This window comes from Ambystoma mexicanum, chromosome 6p, assembly GCF_040938575.1.
Source record: "Ambystoma mexicanum isolate Mex_15411 chromosome 6p, UKY_AmexF1_1, whole genome shotgun sequence".
NCBI classification, from domain to species: Eukaryota; Metazoa; Chordata; class Amphibia; order Caudata; family Ambystomatidae; genus Ambystoma; species Ambystoma mexicanum.
Window position 1 is genome coordinate 1,050,209,651 of NC_090935.1, and position 19,068 is coordinate 1,050,228,718.

Below are 19,068 nucleotides of genomic sequence, written 5' to 3' on the forward strand. Positions count from 1 at the left end.
TCAAAGTAAATGGGAAAGAGAATCATGCTTCAATTTCCTCTTGGTCGTTGAAGAGGCGAGTGGAGTAGTGGATGGAGGGACCGAGACTTTAAAGTGAAAAATTGTGTTTTCAGTGGGAGAGGGGTGAATGGAGAGATCAGAGTACGAGAGTGAAGTAGAGAGTAATACATGGTCAAGAAAGGTCCAACCACAGTGGGTAGACTGGTCATACTGAAGGAAGTTGAGTTCAAGTCTGGTGTCTGCAGATGGATTATGAATTTAAAGTCCCCATCATGACACTGGTGATGTCTGTGAGAAGTGACCTGAGGATTTAGGCTGTGGAAGGATTGGAGAGGACAAAGGGGTCGATAGAGAGCCAGAATAGTGATAGGGGTAGGAGGGAGGAGTTGAGTATTAACCTATTCAAAAGAGGAAGAGGGAATGTCAGATGGGGGCAGTCGTGAGGGCTTTACTGATAATGAGCCCCACTCACTACATGTCTGGCAGAGTGGGAGATGGTGGAGAGCTAGAGTAGCAGTGAGGAAGCGAAATCCAGGTTCCATCCATCCCATTTCTGCCCACAGCATGTTTATTGATGGCTGGACCAACAGCACAGAAAGTCACTGCGTGAGCCCTCACATGTAGATCTTAGCAGCAGGGAATTCAGAGACTGCTAAGATGTGATGAAATTAGTTCAACCACAGCCATGGTACCAGGGCGTGTGCTCAAAGTACACTGTTCCTCTGCTATTGGTATTTAGCTGTTGACCGAGCAAGCATTTCAACATATGGTCTTTACATGTATCCTTTTTAAGTGGACTGGCTGATCAGTGCTCTGTGGCGTAAGCAAACCCTAAGATTCTGCTCTACAGCATCTTGAAGCACTTAAGTCATCAATCCAAAATACATCTACAAGAAAAAAAAATGTATTTTTGGAAGCTGGCTTCTACTTTCAATCATGAATAGAAATACATGGCTTAATGGGTATGGATTTCCAACCTGCTCACTTCGCTCAGGTCTCTCAAATCAGGGTTAATACCAGACTTTCAGAAGTGGAAAATTGTCCATCATAAACCAACATGCCGCCATTGCCATGGCTGTCATTCGATGCTACCCCGCCTTTATTCATTGTTCTCTCCTGGAGTGCAGCGTGGTATTTGTATTCAGATGTTCCCTGCTTACCTTGGACACCAAATGGAAACTGAACACAGCATTAATGTCTTGCTTGCTAGCTATATGCCAAACTATTGGCTTATACCTTAAAAATAGTCAAGTGGTGGAATATTTGGCTATGTATATTGTATTTCTAGAACTGGAGAACTAGAAGTCCTAACGTTTCAGAAACTAAAAGCATACTTTATTTCTATTTGCTTGCTGCAACCTTTAGGGTTCCTCCTACTTGGCTAAATGAATGTTTTGTTCTTTTGCCCCCTTCTTTTTCAGTTTACTAAACTCCTTGGTTTTGTTTTGGAACCTATACTATCTCGTATTACCCATATCAGCTAGTTGGTTACATTTGCTAATTATCATTTGCTTGCACTTTTGTGTCTCTCATCTTTGTTCTTGGGTTGGAGATAGTTTGATCTCTCATCTTGAGATAGTGAATTATATTCTTGTTGGTCTTCTGGGCTCCCCTGAACTCACTTCTCCTTTCTTCTTCCAGGCTCGTGACAGAGCCCCGGAACTTTTCCCAGAACGCCATAGTGCTCAAACAGCGGCACTCGTGTTCAAGGTGGTGTCTCCCATCAACAACGCTCAAAACTCGTCCATCCTCTTTTATTGAGCTTCAACCGTGGCTGCCTCAGGGTGACATTGAGGTATGGGAAGCATGGAACCAATACTTCTTGCGGTGCCCAAATATTGTCTGGCTCATTACCTGAAGAGAGGTCCTTTTCATTGGCATCGAGATGTTGCCAGAACACACTTCCTTTGGGCCTTTACTGAACCACAGTTGCTTCCTTTCCGGAAGGATTATAACAACTCTGTACCACCAACTTCCTGTGGTACATTTGTGTAAAAATCTTCATAGCTACTGAGTTCGTTTTTATTGTTGGTATTGATAGCTGCAGCTCACTTTCATTCTCTGGGCTTGTTCTAGTTATTACATTAGTGTGTACTTTTATTTTATTTTATTGGGATCCATAGGTTTAACATACAATACATCATAATTCTCCCCTATGGTGGGAGGTGGCAGTAAAACCGAAAAACCTGGATCTAAACAGTTTTTACATTTTGTATTTCAACATGAAAGAAGAGAAAAAGTAACAGATAGTAAAGGAAATAAGATGAGGATAGCCAACCCCTCCTCCCTCTCCCCCCTAAACCTCTCCCCTCGTACCCCCTTCTCGAGGTTTCTGTTGGCCAATTGGAAGCTGGGACTTCTTGTGTTCTCAGCGACAGACTGACATTGGTTCTCTGACTCATGTTTCACCCTTACTCTTTTAGATACTTTACTTGGCTGCACAGTCATGCACATCGGTTAGAGTCTCCTAGCGGTGAAGTTCAGTACAGGTACATTCATCGCTGCAGGCGGGTGTGGGCATTTTATGTCATGGGGGTGTGCTTGTGGGGGAGGAGGGGTTGTTGGGGTTGCGCAATTTGTTTCCCACTATTCTAAGAAGGGGAGCCATTGCATGTCGATATGCGGGTGTGTTTCCTTAAGTGCCGCCGTGAGGCTCTCCATTTCATAGATATCCTTGGCTTTACGCAGCCAAACCTTCTTTGTGGGAAGAAAGGCTCCCTTCCATTTAACGGTCATACAAACTGGGGCTGCTAGGAGTAGATTACTGGGCATGTGGGGGAGGACCCGATCGTGTTCCTATATTTCTTCCACCCCGTACAGAACCAGGACTGGGGTGACATGCCTATTGATACCTTCTATTTGGAGGATCTAACCTAGGATCTCCTTCCAATACGTCTGTGCTTTAGGGCAGTCCCGCTACTGATGCCAGAATGTACTGATTTGTGAGCACCCCCTCCAGCAGTAGGGGCTGGTACCGGCGTACCTTTTGGCTAGGCGGTGGGGTGTAAAGTGCCATTGAGTGAGGATTCTGCAGTTGTGCATTTTATATTGGACAGCTATTGATGATTTCAAGACTGCTCGGTGTATTGCCTCCCACCCTTCCTGATTATTCTCCCAACCCAATGCTTCTTCACATCGACTGTGTGAGGGGGGTGGGCAGGTGACCTCTTTCTAGTAGTGCCCGATACATTTGTGCGATCAGGCCTTTAGTCTCTGTCTGTGTGTTCAATATTCTTTCCAAGGGGGTCACGGGGCGTTGCAGCTGTGCATTCCATCTTGGGTCTGTGAGGACACCTTTCAATTGCAAGTAGGGGAGCGGTTTAATTTTGAGGCCCTGCTGTGCTTCCTCTAATTCCTCCCTAGTTAGGAAGACTCCTTCCTTCCACATCTGGCCTACTGACTAGTTCCTGCTCGTACTATGGCTGGAAGGGGATTGGGTCTAATGTCTCGAATGTGAAGGGCCCACCTGCAGCTGAGGGGCGATGGCCAGGTAGTTATTCCTGTCAAACTCTGGTTTCCCTTTTTCCAGATCGACCACAATACTCCGAGAACCGGGTGTCCGAGTGCCTTGCGTGGGATAGCTTTTCGCGGTGCCCAGAGCCATTCCCCCAGAGTGACCGGGGCAAAGGGCCCATTTTCTAAGTGAACCCACTGTTTGTGCTGAAAGTCAGGGTATTCTAGGCCGCCCTTTTCTCTAAGAAGGATTAATGTGTTATAGGCTATGCACGGTTTCTTTCTATCCCATAAGAATGTGAGCAATGGTTTTTTGACTTCTGGCAGGAAGGCGTCTGGCAGGACTACTGGTAGGGATTGGAACAGGAAGAGAAGGCGCCGGAGGATGTTCATTTTTATTGCTGTAAACCTACCCGCCCAGGAAAGGCCTAATTTCGCCCAGTTCTCTGTGTCACATCGAATGTGTGCCCACAGCGGTTTGTAATTCGCTGGGTACAGATCCTTCAGCTGTTTTGTAATGGTTATTCCCAGATATCTGAAGTTGTTTAGCGTTACCTTGAGGCCCCAGTTCTCTGGGTTGGAATCTGGGTGTATGGCTCCGTTTTTCAAGGCTAGGGGTATGTCTTGTTTCGGTTGATCCGAAACCCAGAGTGTGCGCCGTATTCTTCCATTCTGGCCAGGTGTGCTGGGATTGACTGGGAAGGGTGGGTTACGTAAACTAAGACATCGTCCGCGAAAAGGGCCAGTTTATATTATTTGCCAAATTTCTGAAGGCCAATTATAGAGTTTTCACTCCGGATAATCTGGGCCAGGGGTTCCATGTCCAGGTCGATGACTAGCGGCGAGAGGGGGCAGTCTTGCCTGGTCCCTCTAGTTAGTTGAAATAGGGGGGATGCTGTGCCATTAACTACAACTCTAGCCTTCGTGTTTCTGTAAAGCGTGCATGCCCCTTGGATCCATCCAGGTCCGAGGTCCGCCTTTTCAAGAATATGATTCATGAAGCGCCACTCCACTCGGTCGAATGCTTTTTCTGCGTCGACCGAGATGAAGGTGGGGTCAGCGTCACACGGCTCTATTGTCGCCATTAGGTTTAGCGTTTTGCAGACATTGTCTGAGCCTTGTCTACCTTGCACATATCCCACCTGATCAGTGTGAATTAAGAGTGGGAGGGCTCTGCTTAGTCTATTAAACAGGATACTGGCGTATATTTTGGCATCTACGTTTAGTAGCGAGATGGGCCTATATGAGCTGCACTCTACCTTATCTAATCCCTCCTTTGGGATTACAATTATTCTCGTCTCAGTGAATGAGGGTGGGGCTTGACCTGTGGACATAATTTCATTGAATAATTGGGTCAGAAATGGGGTGAGGGCGCCTTACAGTCTTATAGAAAGCCAGAGTGAAGCCGTCCTGGCCCGGGGCCGAACCTGCTGATCTGGTGTGGTCGACTTCTTCTGCTGTTACAGGTGCGTTGAGATGTTCAGTCTGTGGACTGTACTCGAGGAAAGGATATTTTGGCCATGAAATTTGTCCAGTTCTTGGGGGGGCGGGGGGGAGAAGGATTGCAGTCACAGAGATGTATAACTTTTCATAGAATTAGGCAAAGCGGGCCATTCTGTCCTTTGGGTTGGTCAGGATGGCTCCGGATGGGGAGTTTAATTTGTTCACTGCTCTTTCCGCTCTTTGCTTTCCAAGTCTTGCAGCGAACAGCGTGTCGGCTTTATCGCCTTTTTCGTAGTACCTTTGTTTGATAAACCTAAGGTGGGCTAATGCTTTCCCCTGCCAGATTTCCTTCAGCTCTTGTCTAAGTTCCCTTGTTTCTGTTAACGCTTTGTTTGCCCCTGCTGCATCTTTCCCCAGGGTGGCCTCTTTTTCACTGATTACTTTCTTTAATTGGGTTTCTCTAAACTGTCTGATTCTTTTGACTGAAACCCCCAGGCCATTATAAGGATCTACGTGATCCGACCGCGGCTGATTTTTGCCACAGTCGGAACGTTTGCATGAGAAAGGTGCGAACTACCAAATGTTTGCACCTTTCTCATGCGAACACATGTACATACTACGGGGGCTGCAGGGGTTTCCCCCGCAACCCCTTCTCACTATACTGTGAAATATAGTGAGCAGGGTGTTGCGGGGGACACCCCTGCAGCCCCCGCAGTCTTTTTTCTCTGTTTGTTTTTTACTCACCTGCAATGCTACCACCAAAGGTTCCAACTTCTGAGTTGGACATTACTACAACCCTGGAAATGCCAGCAGTCAAAACCTTGTACACAACCATTTCTCAAACCTTTAAAAGGGCAGCTGAACACCTACTTCAAGCGAAGAATCGCCAAAAGAAGTTTGCTGATCAACACAGAGCAAAGGCCCCCAACTACCAAGTGGGAGACATTCTGGCTGGCGTCTAAACACGTGTCCATTAAAGGACCTCAAACTTTCTATCCAAGGTACCTGGGTCCATTCACCGTCACCTCTGATAAATCCTGTGGCGGTCAAACTAGCTTTGCCGTCAAACATGCAGATTCATCCTGTGTTCCACGTATCTCTCCTTAAACCTGTTCAACCTGGGACCAGGGTAGCAATGCCACCGCAGCCAGTAGTAGTTGCCGGGGAGCCAGAATTCGAAGTCCAGGACATCCTAGATTCAAAGTACGTCCGATCCAGATTATACTACTTAGTAGATTGGAAGGGGTATGGTCCAGAAAACAGGACATGGGAGCCTTGTGAGTACATCCATGCACCTCGCTTGCTTAGACGATTTCATCAAAACCATCAAACCAGGACCAGACAGAGCCACCTTGAGAGGGGCCTTTGGGGGGGGGAGATTGCTGTCATGATTCCTGCCCCTCTTGTCCCCAGCCCTCCAAGATGTCAGGCTGGAGCCAGGCCACAATCACCTACATGGCCCTCAAGGGCTTCTCCATCCCTCCAAAGACTCACTTGGAGTCAGACTTGGCGCTTGTGGCACCAGACTCACTCACTCCCATAGGATAACATTGGGGATTGGACTTGTAATGCATTGATGGGGACAAGATGGATGCCCCCACATATTTCGGTTCCCAGAACTGTATGTGCTGTCTAGTCTTTTGGGTGTGGTTCAGCTCAGAGGCAGCTGGGATACCCAAAGACTATTTAAGCCACACCCAGGCTGAGAAGCATGCTTTGCGTTTTCTGCACCTGCAGCGTAACACTCACCGTGTTCGGATCGGTCTCCAGTGGGCCTGCATCTTTCTTCTGTGCTCAGCTCCTGCAAGAACACTGTAAGTAACAGCCTTACCTTGCAGCCCTTCTGCCCATCATTCAACGCTCCTTCTGTTCTGCGGGCATCTTCGGCGGTGTCATTCCCATCCCGGCACGCTGCTTCCTAATGAAGAGGAAAAGAACAGAGAAAAGGCATTAGTAAGCATTTTACAGCTCTTTGCTTATTTTTTTCAAATACAGTACGAGCTTCAAACGCTTACCTGAATCCCAGCCACTCTGGGGGAACTGTGTCTCTGGAACTTCTCATCCATCTGCGAGGGGGAAAAGACACTCCAGGTTAGCGTGGAAACATCTAGAGGTGCGCATACCGTGCTTACTCACCGCATTTGTTCTTCATAACTGGCATCCACGTTGACAACGTCGCGGCACCTAAAAGACACAGAAAAAGAACTCCGTTCAATACAAATATGAAAAGGGTGCATCGCGCATTGCGCTCTCACTCACCTTCAGCGCCACTCATCTCAGCAGCACGCCACCATCCCCGGACGCCGGCCATCATCTAAGAAGGAAAGGAACGAAGTTAGAGAACTGTTCAAAGACTCATTATAATTACCAGTCGGAAGTCGGACTCTCGCCAGTGAAGTAACTAGGCACCAACGAGCCCGCATCAATCAACGCGCCCCTGTGCTGAAAGCAGGACGGAGAGCACACCATCCAAGAAAACAAGGTGAGCTGTGGATCAAAGGGAACGGTTGGACCCTGGGGAGGAAGGGGTTCAAGCACACAGACAATAGGGAGTTAAACTCTGCCAATCCTGTGTTTCAGGCCTAGTCGCCAGTCGAATAGCCTCCAGGGAAGGGTTCGAGGTCGTAAGAGGCCAGGACAGGCTGAGTGACGTCCCCGTGGATACCAGGTGAGCGTTACAGGTACTCTCTAAAAGGCCCATCTCTGAAGATGTCATGGCCACTGGGCAGGAGCCCAGTGCTTCACTTCATTCACTTCATGCAGGGTGCCAGTGGATCCAGTCTTGGCACCTTTGGCACCAAAACCTCTCTGAATCTCTGCCTGGGCGTTATGAATACTTCTGAGACCGACCAGTTGGCCCAATTACCGGGAGAGTTATAGGCTGAAGTGCATGCCTCCAGACAAGAGACAAACTCTTTAAGAAGGGACTTAATCATTACTCGAACGAACCGATGACCTGGCAAGACCGGTGCTTCAATCTCACTCAGGGCAGGTCCCATTACCTGGAATCGTGCCAACCTCTGTGCCACCATCACCATCAGTTCAAGTGGTACTTCCAGGGGCTGTACCGCTGGCTCCCCCGGAACGGTTTACTGGTGACCCCAACAAATTTGCTATATTTATGAATCTGTGTCGCCTGCACTTTCTGTTCCGCCCAGGTGCATTCCTGAATGATAGTTCTAGGATGGGTTTTGTACTTTCGTATCTAGGAGGCAGTGCAGCGGACTGGTCAGTACCCTTGGTCAACCAGGGTGACACTGTGCTGCACAATTTTGGGGGATTCCAACGGGAATTGGAGAAGCTGTTTGCAAGGCACACCCAAGGACAAGCCCTGGATAACATACTATTGTCTCTAGGACAGGGGAAACATGATTTATTGACATATATAGCCACTTTCAATTGCCTGATTGCACAAACCAACTGGCCTGAGGAGAAAAGGACCACATTATTTTATCGAGGGTTACGTGGGGAACTAAAGGATGTGTTAGCCCAGGTGGTCAACCCTGCCGAAGCCTGTGCAGAATACATCAACTTAACGTTGCAACTGAATCACAGGTTACAAGACAGAAAGATGGATCGCACTAGGGCAGACGGGAGATCAGTCTATATGAGATCCAGGGACAATCAGACCCATGAAACCACTGAACCTATGCAAATCGGGGGATTACGGGCCCCTATATCTAAGGCGGAGAGAGAAAAACGGAGGTAGGAACTACTATGCTTATACTGTGGCAAGGCAGGGCATTTTCTTCAAGATTGCCCCACTAAACCTCCCAGGAAAACTGTGGGTGCGACAGAAAATACCAATAAGGAACAAGATACGGCTCCAAAAACTCCAGTGCCCGACAAGGGTAGGGGTCCCCTTGTCGATCAAAAACCAGAAAGTAGTTCAGACCTCACATCTAGTCATTCCAGTACTCATAGTTCACCACCAGCAACCATCAAAGGTACACGCCTTGGAGGCGTATATAGACAGTGGAGCAGTTGGTAACTATATTGAAAAGGCCCTAGCTGCACGAATAGGCCTTCGTCTTCGGCACAAACCACAGGTGGAGAGCGTAACTGCAGTGGATGGCTCACAACTATCATCAGGACCAGTAACACATCACACCGAAACGGTTATGCTGATATGTCAGGACGTCCATCGGGAAGAAATCTCTTTTGATCTTATTGGGGCACACAGTTCCAAATGATCTTAGGAATGCCGTGGCTAGAGGCCCATAACCCCAGAATTGACTGGAAAACACGAGTGCTGACCTTTCTGCAAGAGTGTGCCAAAACTTGTCATCTGCAACAATCCAAAGGCAAGGCAAAACCTCTTTTGGCCCTTGCTGGTGCCCTGCCCCCGGAATATTTGGACTATCAAGATGTATTTCAGAAAGAACGGGCAAATACCCTGCCTCCACATAGGCCCTATGACTGCCAGATCAATCTGATACCCGGAGCTCAAATCCTGTGCAGCCGAATATATGCCTTAACGGAACAAGAAAATCAACATTTGCAAACCTATCTAGACCAGTACCTAGCCAACAGGTTTAATCGCCCATCTAAGTCCCCTGCTTCCTCAGTGCTCTTCTTCATACCCAAGAAGGAAGGTGACCTCAGAACGTGCATCGACTACAGGGCATTGAACCAAATAACGGTTAAGAACAGATACCCTCTGCCACTCATCCCAGAATTACTCGACCAGGTAAAGAGCGCTCAAATCTACACAAAGCTGGACCTACGGGGCACCTACCACCTTGTACGAGTTAAAAGTGGTGACGAGTGGAAAACCGCATTGCGGACCAAATACAGATTCTTCGAATATCGGGTGATGCCCTTTGGGCTATGCAATGCACCAGAGGCATTCCACTTCTTTATGAACGATGTGCTCCATGAACTACTGGATGTCTGTGTTCTTGTTTACATTGACGATATCTTAATCTATTCGCAGTCCAAGGAAGAACATGTTGGCCGCGTAAGAGCGGTGTTGAAAAAGCTCCGTCAGCACTGATTGTTTGCTAAACTAGAAAAATGTTCTTTCCACATCAGAGGTCGAGTTTTTGGGCTTTATGCTTACTCCACGAGGAGTTCATATGGACACACGCAAGGTTGAAGCTATTCTTCGATGGCCTTCCCCAACATCTACCAAAGGGGTACAAAGTGTACTGGGCTTTTCTAATTTTTATAGACGATTCATACCACAATTCTCGCAAATCGTCCATCCGATCACGTCTCTTCTAAAAAAGAACAAGAAATTATTTTGGTGAGCAGAGGCTGAACATGCCTTCCAGGAATTGAAACAAGCCTTCACCTCAGCGCCTATTCTTCGACACCCTCGGCCTGATCTACCTTATGTGGTCGAAACTGACGCCTCCAGTAAGGCCGTGGGGCAGTGTTATCACAAAGGGACCCTGAAACGAGGCAGCTTCATCCTATAGCATTCTAGACACGCACGTTTTCTGCACCTGAACGAAATTACGCAATAACAGGACAACGAGCTCCTGGCAATCGAAGGAGCCTTCAAGACTTGGAGACATTACCTTTTGGGAGCTAAACACACGGTTACTGTTATTACCGATCACCATAATCTACAATATTTGAAAACAGCCAAGGCACAATCCTCACGCCAACTCTGTTGGGCGTTATTCTTTGTTGAAAAAGATTTTGTAATAACATACCGGCCGTGCGCAACGGAAAAGCTGATGCTCTATCAAGAATGGGAGAGGACCAGGGCGCCTTCAACCCCTCCGACCCCATAGCCATTATTCCCGAGGAACGGATTCCACACCGGATAGCCGTTACTACCTGCTGGGAAGAATTAAAAACTGACCTCCAAGCTCAGATCGACCCGACCGCCCAAAAGGAGTGGTTAAGTAAGGGAGAACAATACTCCATCAGAAATAAACTGCCGTACTTCCAGGGAAGATTATATGTTCAGGACAAGGAATTACTTATTAAGATTATAGCGAATTACCATGAGTCGTTGGTGGAAGGACTCCCAGGGATCACCAAGACTAGAGCCAAGATCCATAAGAATTATTGGTGGCCCTCTTGGAGGAAGAATGTCGCCCAGTTCATTACCACGTGTGGTGTCTGTGCACAGAATAAATCCCAAAAACAAAATCCTGCAGGGCTGTTGAGACCTTTGGAGGTGCCACCAACACCGTGGCATACATTATCTATGGACTTCATCACTGATCTACCACCCTGTAACGGGTTTAATACAATCCTGGACGTGGTAGACCTGTTCTCCAAAATGTCACATTTTATCCCACTGAAGGAACTTCCCACCGCAGCTACTTTGGCCACAGTATTTTTAGAACAGATCGTCCGACTGCATGGTTTCCCATCCGTATTGGTCTCTGACAGGGGATCCCAGTTTGTTTCAGCCTTTTGGAGAAGGTGTTGTAAACTAGCCCAAATTAACCTTTGGCTTTCTACGAGTCACCATCCCCAAACCGACGGTCAAACGGGAATCAGACGCTCGAACAATGTCTGGGATGCATGTTAGAACAAACCGGGGACTCCTGGAAAAACATTCTCTGGTTAAGTGAGTTCACCTACAACAACTGAATTCACACCAGCGCTGGGCAGACCCCGTTTTACACAATGAACTGTCGGCACCCAAGGACAGCTTCCTTTGACCCCCTGGACGAGTTAGAGATGCCGGCTGTTACATCATTGCATAAAAGAATTACTCAATCTCTTAAAGAAGCCAGTGAAAACCTAAGGCGAGCCAAGGAGCAGTAAAAGATATTTGCAGACCGGCACAGGAGGGAGGCTCCACAATATCATGTTGTGGATAAAGTATGGTTAGCGTCCAAAAACATTCCGTGAAAAGGACCTTGTGCCTTTCGGCCACGATACTTGGGACCATATTCTATTAAGGCTGTCATAAATCCTGCATCCATGAAATTGGATTTACCACCCAACATGCGAATCATCCCAGTTTTTCAAGTCTCCCTTCTAAAGCCAGTGGAACAGGACACTCGAATTCCAACACCACCGGAAACCGGAGATCATCGCTGGTGAACTTGAATATGAAGTAAAGAACATCCTGAACGCTAAGAAAATATGTTCAAAACTCTACTATCTCATGGATTGGGAGGGCTACGGCCCCCAGGATCATACATGGGAGCCCGCTGAATTTGTCCATGCCCCACGACTCATCAGACAATTCCACCGAAACAACCCCACCAAACCAGGACCAGAGGGTAAGGCCCACCGTGAGATGAGCCTTGAGGGGGGAGTGCTGTCATGGCCACTGGGCAGGAGCCCAGTGCTTCACTTCATGCAGGGTTCCAATCGACCCAGTCTTGGCGCCTTTGGCACCAGGCTCATTTCAAAGTGTGCATGACACACAGAACACCGAAGGCATGTGCAGCAAGGTCGGGCGGGGCCCTATTATCACAGGGAAGGCACGTGCAGAAGACCGAAGGAGGAGCAGGTTGGGGCCACAAGGCAGGTTCTAAGGGGAGTGGCTGGGGCCAGGCTATATAAGCCGGCCCCACCCGCATACTGGCACTTCGCGTTAGTTTGTTGAGTGCAGCGTAATGCTTACTGCCGTTCAGTAGACTCTTACCTGATTCAGCACATGCGCCTTCAGTCTCGGGAACCCTCCAGCACCTACCTGGCTCAACACGTGTATCTCCAGTCTACGGATACCTCGACCATCTTACCTGGAATTAGCCACACCATCGCAGGAAACACTGACATCTTCACACTCTGCAGTCGCTGCGCATGCCTTACCTGAAGTCACACCATCGCCGGAAGCACTGCCAACAGCTTCCATTCTGCAGTCGCTACACACGCCTTACCTGAGGCCACACCATCGCTGGAAGCGCTGTCATATGCTCCCTACTCCACCGCAGCTGCCTTCATTTTACCTGTCTTCCGGAATTCCCTGCAGGTACCACCCAGCATCCTTACCTGTTCTGGATTCCACACACGGGGCCTTCATCGGGTGCAGCCTCTGCGTGGATCTTAATCTCCGGCAGCCAGTAGGAGTCAGACACCGCTCTCTGGCCATCGCCGACCTGCCGCGCCTGCAAAGAGAATAAGTGACACAAGGTGAGCGGTCACATAGACTTTAACTCGCTAAAGCGGCACTACTCACGAACTTGGTGCAGCTTCTGAAACTGCCTACTTACCAGTGGTGGGGGCATCCGGAGCAGACTCTTTTCTCCATCACACGCTCCTGGGTCATCTTCATCACTACAGGGGAGAGAGAACAATATACCGTTATGAAAAATATTCCTTGGAACAGTATTGTTACAAGAATACGAACAACAATCATAATCATAAAAGACTTACCGTCAAAACGGAATGGTCGCAGCCGGTCTGGACCTCCTCAATTGGGACCAGTGACGAAACTAGGTCCATCCGCAGCGTGCCTGCTGAAGGAAAGCAGGATGGAGAGCTCATCCTTACATACAAACATGTGAGCTTTCATGGGTAAACTTCTACGCACTACATTTTGGCACGAAAGGCCAGAGGGGAACTACGACTCCACCACGCTTTCCTTATTGCCTCTCATGTTATCACAGGAACAGGTCCAGTCTTCCGGACCCATGGAAAGACAGCAGTTGGGGGAGAGAAGCAACCTGAGGGCGCCAACTCCGGGGAGGGCTCCATCCGTGCCCCAAAGCCCCCTCAGAGACCAGGTGAGCGTAACAGAAGATTATGTCGTTACATAGCCAGCGTTTGTCTATTTGTTTGTTGGGACCCAGGTCTAGTCCTATCACAACCATATCGTGATCTGACCACCCAATTGGTTCTATATTAGCACTTCCCAGATGGTGTTCAAGGTTCCCCCTCCAGGAGAAAATGGTCTATTAGGGTGAAGGTGTTGTGGGGGGAGAGTAGAACGTGTATGATTTTTGCCAGGGGTGGTGGGTTCTCCAGGCATCTATCAAAAGGTGTTCTTTAAACAGGTTTCGGAACCCTCCTGTGTCTTGTGGGGGGACTGCACCTTCCCTGTAGGACTTCTAATCAAGTGCCGAGTCCATGATCGGGTTAAATCACCCCCGCAGATCATGGAACCTACCCTTTCCCTATCTAATCATGCAAGGAGGTCTTCACAGAAAGTCAGTCGCTCGTTGTTGGGGACGTATACCGAGCACAATGTGACACCTTTTGATCTAACAGTTCCATGTATGATTATAAATCTTCCGCTCGGGTCTCTGTGTCAGAGACACGCATAGCTCTAAAGACTTGCGATATATGATGCCCACTCTACCTTTTTTTGTCCAGTCCTGGGGCCCAGAACGCCCCTCCCACTTGCTTTCCCTGCAGTGGAAATTGCTCACTATGTTTATACTTTGTTTCTTGTACGAATAATGAGTCTAACCTGGACTGTTGGAACAACCTTGTCAACATGGATCTTTTTTCAGTGAGTTGAGACCCTTTACGTTTAGAGACCCTATGTGTATGATGTCAGTCGCCATTGAAATGCTGTGATATATACACTGCGTACAACAAATTTGAATGGGTGCGTAGTCTTGTGCTCACCATTCGTGTGACTGTGCGTCTGCTGTGCACAGCCGTCAGCGCTAGGTGAGTGTACGGGCACTTGGAAATTGAGACCAAAGCTTGTTCGCTAACAGAGTTGCTTGGGTGAGGCGTGTTCACCTTGGATTTCCTTTCTCTTGTAATAGTCATGCTCCTTGGTTATCGAGATACCTTCCACTTTCCCTACTCCACCCCGCCGCCTGAAAAAATAAGAAAAGATAAGAAAAAGAATAAGAAAGAATGTCTTCAACCTTAACTTCGGAGACGCCCTAGTGCTAAGCATGGGGCTACACTACGGGTGTCTCCCTGTGAACCCAAACTTTTTAACTTTCAAACTTCTCGACCATGAAGAGGGTCGGTTGCCATTTGGCAACTCTAGATGCTGCCCAGTGCAGCAGATTGTTCCTCAGAGTCCGAGGCGGAGGAAGACGCTGATTTGAGACATTTCACAATCCTTTCTTCATGCGGCACAGTCAATTCAACAACCTCTCGCGTTTCTTTCCCCCTGCGTCTGCCTCTGTTGAACTCTGTCTATTCAATGTACTGCTTCATTTAGCTTGTATTCCCTAAGTGGGATTCAGCCTTTTGCATTTCCTTGCCCCCTTAGATCGTCCTCTTCTCGGATTTGGTCCTAGAGGTCTCTGTGTTGGCTCGGATGAGGATGGCATTCCTTCCCCTTCTGTTGTGTCCTTTAGTCCCTTCAACACTTCTGCTGCTTCCTCTCCAGAAACCACTCTGTATTCTTCATCTGCGTAGTCAAAAAAAGAGTGAAAAGGGATGGCCCCACCTGTTTCTCTTGCCTCACTCGAGTAGCCAGGTAGTTAAGGGGCGGCAGGCCCGTCTTTGAGCGAGAGTAGCGGCGGACAGATCTTGATATATCTTTACTCTGGAATCTTCAAACTCTATGGTCTCCCGTTCTCTTGCTAACTGCACGATTTTAGCTTTTAGCCTGAAATAGTGGCATTTTGCCAGAACTGATCTCGGACCGCCTGGCGGACCGTCCGCCCGCCTGGTGTACTCTGTAAAATTCAATCTCAGGAGTTAGGGGCGTGGTGAAAAGGGAGTTTATCAATGCTTTCACTTTCCTTTCTAAGTTTGCTGGGGTCTCGTCTGGGGTCTCCCTTAATCCTTGAATACGTATATTTCACCTTCTTTCTCCATTTTCTAAGTCATCGACCTTTGCTGCTAGATCAACGTTACTTTACTCTGGGTCCTGTAGTCGACCTTCTATTCTCATTTCCATTAGGTCTGTGGATTGCTGATAGTTCTCCAACGCTTCCACTTTGTCTTCCACTTTATGCACTCTTTCTTGAAGAGCATTGACTGTGGCGGTCATGTTGTTGCTCAGGGTCCGGATTTCTCCAAGCAGGAGGCGCACATCCGCTTGGCTTCCGCCTTTGAGGTCAGCAGCTTCTCTAGGCTTGCTGTCAAACTAGCTGGGTGCCGTCAAAGGGCATTTTTAGAAGCGTGTTCTGCAAGTCTGGTGCAAGCCCTGACTATCTCAACCACGCAAACCTGAGTATTACTGTCCTCGCCACCATGGATCTGCTTATACTGTCAGCAGAGTCTAGTCCTAATTGAAGAGACCCACACATAGCCTCCTTTCTGTTCAGGAAGCCATCTCTTTCTTCCCCTTCGGGAATATGCTTAGCCTCCATGGCTAAACAGTCCCACAGGGTGAATATAAATTTAGCTAGGGTACAAGTGGCATTTGCTGATTTGAGAGCCCGTTAGAAAACACTTTCCTCGCCCAAGCATAGAAACTCATCCAATTGGGGTCCTTCCTCTCTTCTCTCTCGCTATTTATGGTGTTCCCCATAGGTCTAACTTTTCTCCCTGGCTTTTCAACCACTACCTGCCACCTCTTGCCCAACGCATCGCTACTTTCTGCTCCAACTTTCAGTGTTATGTGGATGACACCCAGCTCTCTTTCAGGCTCCCCTCAGTCGCCTCTTCCCCTTCTCTCATTCTAGACTGTCTGGCCGCAATTCATGAATGGTGTGCCGCTAATAATCTCTGCCTTAATCTCCTGCTCTCCTCACATCGGACGCCAAACTATCAGCTGCACCCCCTCAAAGGTATTCTTCCTTTGCTCACTTTCGCCCAGAAGCTCACTGTCTCCAGAGCACTGGTCTTCTCTAGGCTGGACTACTGCAACAGCCACTTTCTAAACCTGCCTGCCTCTACTCTCCGACCTCTACAACTTATCCAGAACAGGACTGTAAGATTTGTCCTTGGCCTCATGCCCTGGGATCGTACCTGTCCAGCTCTGAAATCTCTTCACTGGCTCCCTGTGGCGGCAAAGTTCAACACCCTTTGCAACGTCCACAAGGCTTTCTGGGGCCGGGGACCACACTACCTCCAACTCTCTTCCTAAACATCTCCCTTCTTGAGCTCTCTGCTCATCCACTTCAGACTCTGAGAGTCTGACGCTTTTCCAAGCAGAGAGTTCGGGGACAATCTCGATCTTCGACTGGGGCCTCCCTCTGGAACAGCCTCCCTGCCTCTCTCAAACTTGAGCAGAACCACCTCCGGTTACGGTAGTAACTCCAGAACTTCCTTTTTCGCTTCCGCTTTCTCTCTTCCTATCCCCTGCTGAAGTCCTGACTGTTGCACACACTGGTCACCTGGCTACCATCTGAACTCGGGCCCAGGCTCTTGCATGTCCAGTTGCCCTTGCACTGCCTCCCCGAGCACTTATGGTCTCTATGTGCAACCTTACAGTCCCTTCTCTCTGCACTTATGAGCCACTCGCTGGCTAAACTTATTGAGTTACCTGCACTTCTCCCCTGCCCCTCAGCACTTCTCCGCTTCCCTGCACCTGCGCGATCTGAATGACACAAGGCCTAGTAAGATCGTTGTTTTGTCCTCCCTCTGTTTCCCCATCCTTGTCTTTTCGCACCTAGAATCACTTGTGTACAGGCGTGTTATAAATGCCCTATCATATAATATTATGGTGTTTTTCTGCCCCAGGATCTGTTTGAGGGTCATTACTGGGCTAGCAAGAGGGTGCTACATGGCAGAATGGAGGTACATCTGCCACCTCCCCAAACACCCTGCCTGTGTGTTTCTGATGTGCTTGTTCTCTTTGTAAAGCCACTGATCAGCAAAGCTCATATGCATATTTTCATGGCTTTGCCTTTAATAGAATGCTGGTTTTTCATTGTTGGAAAAATAGCAGGATCCCTCTATGCCATATATAGTCTGGTTTGGGAAAATATACTTTGGCAGGAAAATGTTGCAGAATTATATTAAAACATTGAATGTGTGAAGAGCCGGCGTCCCCAATAAGTGTCCCCAAATGGGAGCAGTGGGGCATTTGCCCTCCCTCTTTGACGCCCGACCCCTAATTGGTGCTCTGCCCCCCTGCTTTGCTAAGGATTCTTCAGCAGCCATAAAGGTAATCCTTTGACCTGCCGGTAATCGTGTTCAACTGCCCCTTTGTTCGCATAGTATCCCCTGATTCCGGCATGAAGCCGACACTAGGGGAATAGAGGGGCCATGAATATCTTTGGGGTGGGGGCCTTCTCTTTTAAAATTGGGCTTCCCAGATGCTGGTTGCACTTATTGGTAAATGTGCTGCTTACAATTTAATATGAAAACACAAGAAAGGCATTTTCAAAGTGAAACATGTTTTTAAACCTAAATCAATCAGTTGATTTCCATAATGTGTGTGTTTGCGTGGGAATAACCACACAAAAACATTTCCATTCATGATCCCCTTTCTTTGAGTAGGTCATCCCAGAGTATACTTTTAAAGATGTTCCTGCCTTGTCAAACTGCTGAATCTAAATTAAATGCTATTTTAGTGAACAGTTATTACGAAATCGAGCTGTGGGTTCCTTGGTGAACAACTAAGAACATTACGGACTTCAAGTGTCTTAGTACTGAGACGAGGAAGAGGGATGCAGAGTTGCTAAATCGTAGTGAGCAATGTAGTTGCTGTGACAACCCACCCTTGAGTGGGACCTTTGGACCCTTCAGATGTAGGTTGATAGGCGGATGCGGTTGGTGCAGTGGGAGCAGCGAAAGGTGGGCCCGACACGTTGCCCGAAGCGGGATGCTGTGCAGAGCAAGCTGCAAAGGTCTGAATCCCATGCAGATGCAGCGGATGTGCAGCAGGACGCAGTGTGCAGGCCGGCTGTCCCTACGCAGAGAGGCTCTCTGCATCCTGCATCAGGCTCCCGTGATACGTTTTCACCGGAGCGCACTTGGAGCAAAGGGTGCCCCTGTAACGGCCAGCGCGAGCAGAGGAAGCCGACGTGTAGCTGTCAAACGCTGGTGAGGGCCTGATATGTGAAGAAACAGAAGTAGCGTATCCACAAGAGCCGCCAGGACATGAAAGTGAGTTGGCCTGTTAGAGGTAACCCTGGGGCGCTCCAAACTAGACCGCTCAGCACAAATATATTTTTTGAATAACAAGCATTTCATTCAAAGCGAGCAGAAGAAATCATAACGTAAATTGCTAAAGCCAAGAGGGTTCAATACCTAAGAAAAGCAAATGTAACCTCTCAAAAGGGAGCAATTGAATGAGAGACTACCTTTCAACAGAGAGAGGTTGTATGATAGAACACTATAACCCACATTACCAAAGCCAAAAGGACACGGTACAAGAGCAGAAGGGATATCCATTGTCTAAAGAGAGATATCCAACCAAAGAACATTATAGTCTAGATG

The 19,068-nt window shown here is 48.2% G+C and overlaps 1 protein-coding gene across 7 annotated transcripts in view; it reads left to right on the forward strand.

The window, feature by feature from the left end:
• The window catches only part of SEMA4D (semaphorin 4D), a 974,222-nt gene that overhangs the window by 517,135 nt on the left and 438,019 nt on the right, over positions 1–19,068 (forward strand). The window contains exon 4 of one of the 7 annotated variants that reach the window (XM_069625649.1): positions 1,642–1,795. The exons of the other annotated variants lie outside the window; for them this stretch is intronic. The gene's annotated coding sequence lies outside the window, so the exon portion shown is untranslated. The remainder of the gene's footprint in view (positions 1–1,641; positions 1,796–19,068) is intronic. 7 annotated transcript variants of the gene reach the window in all.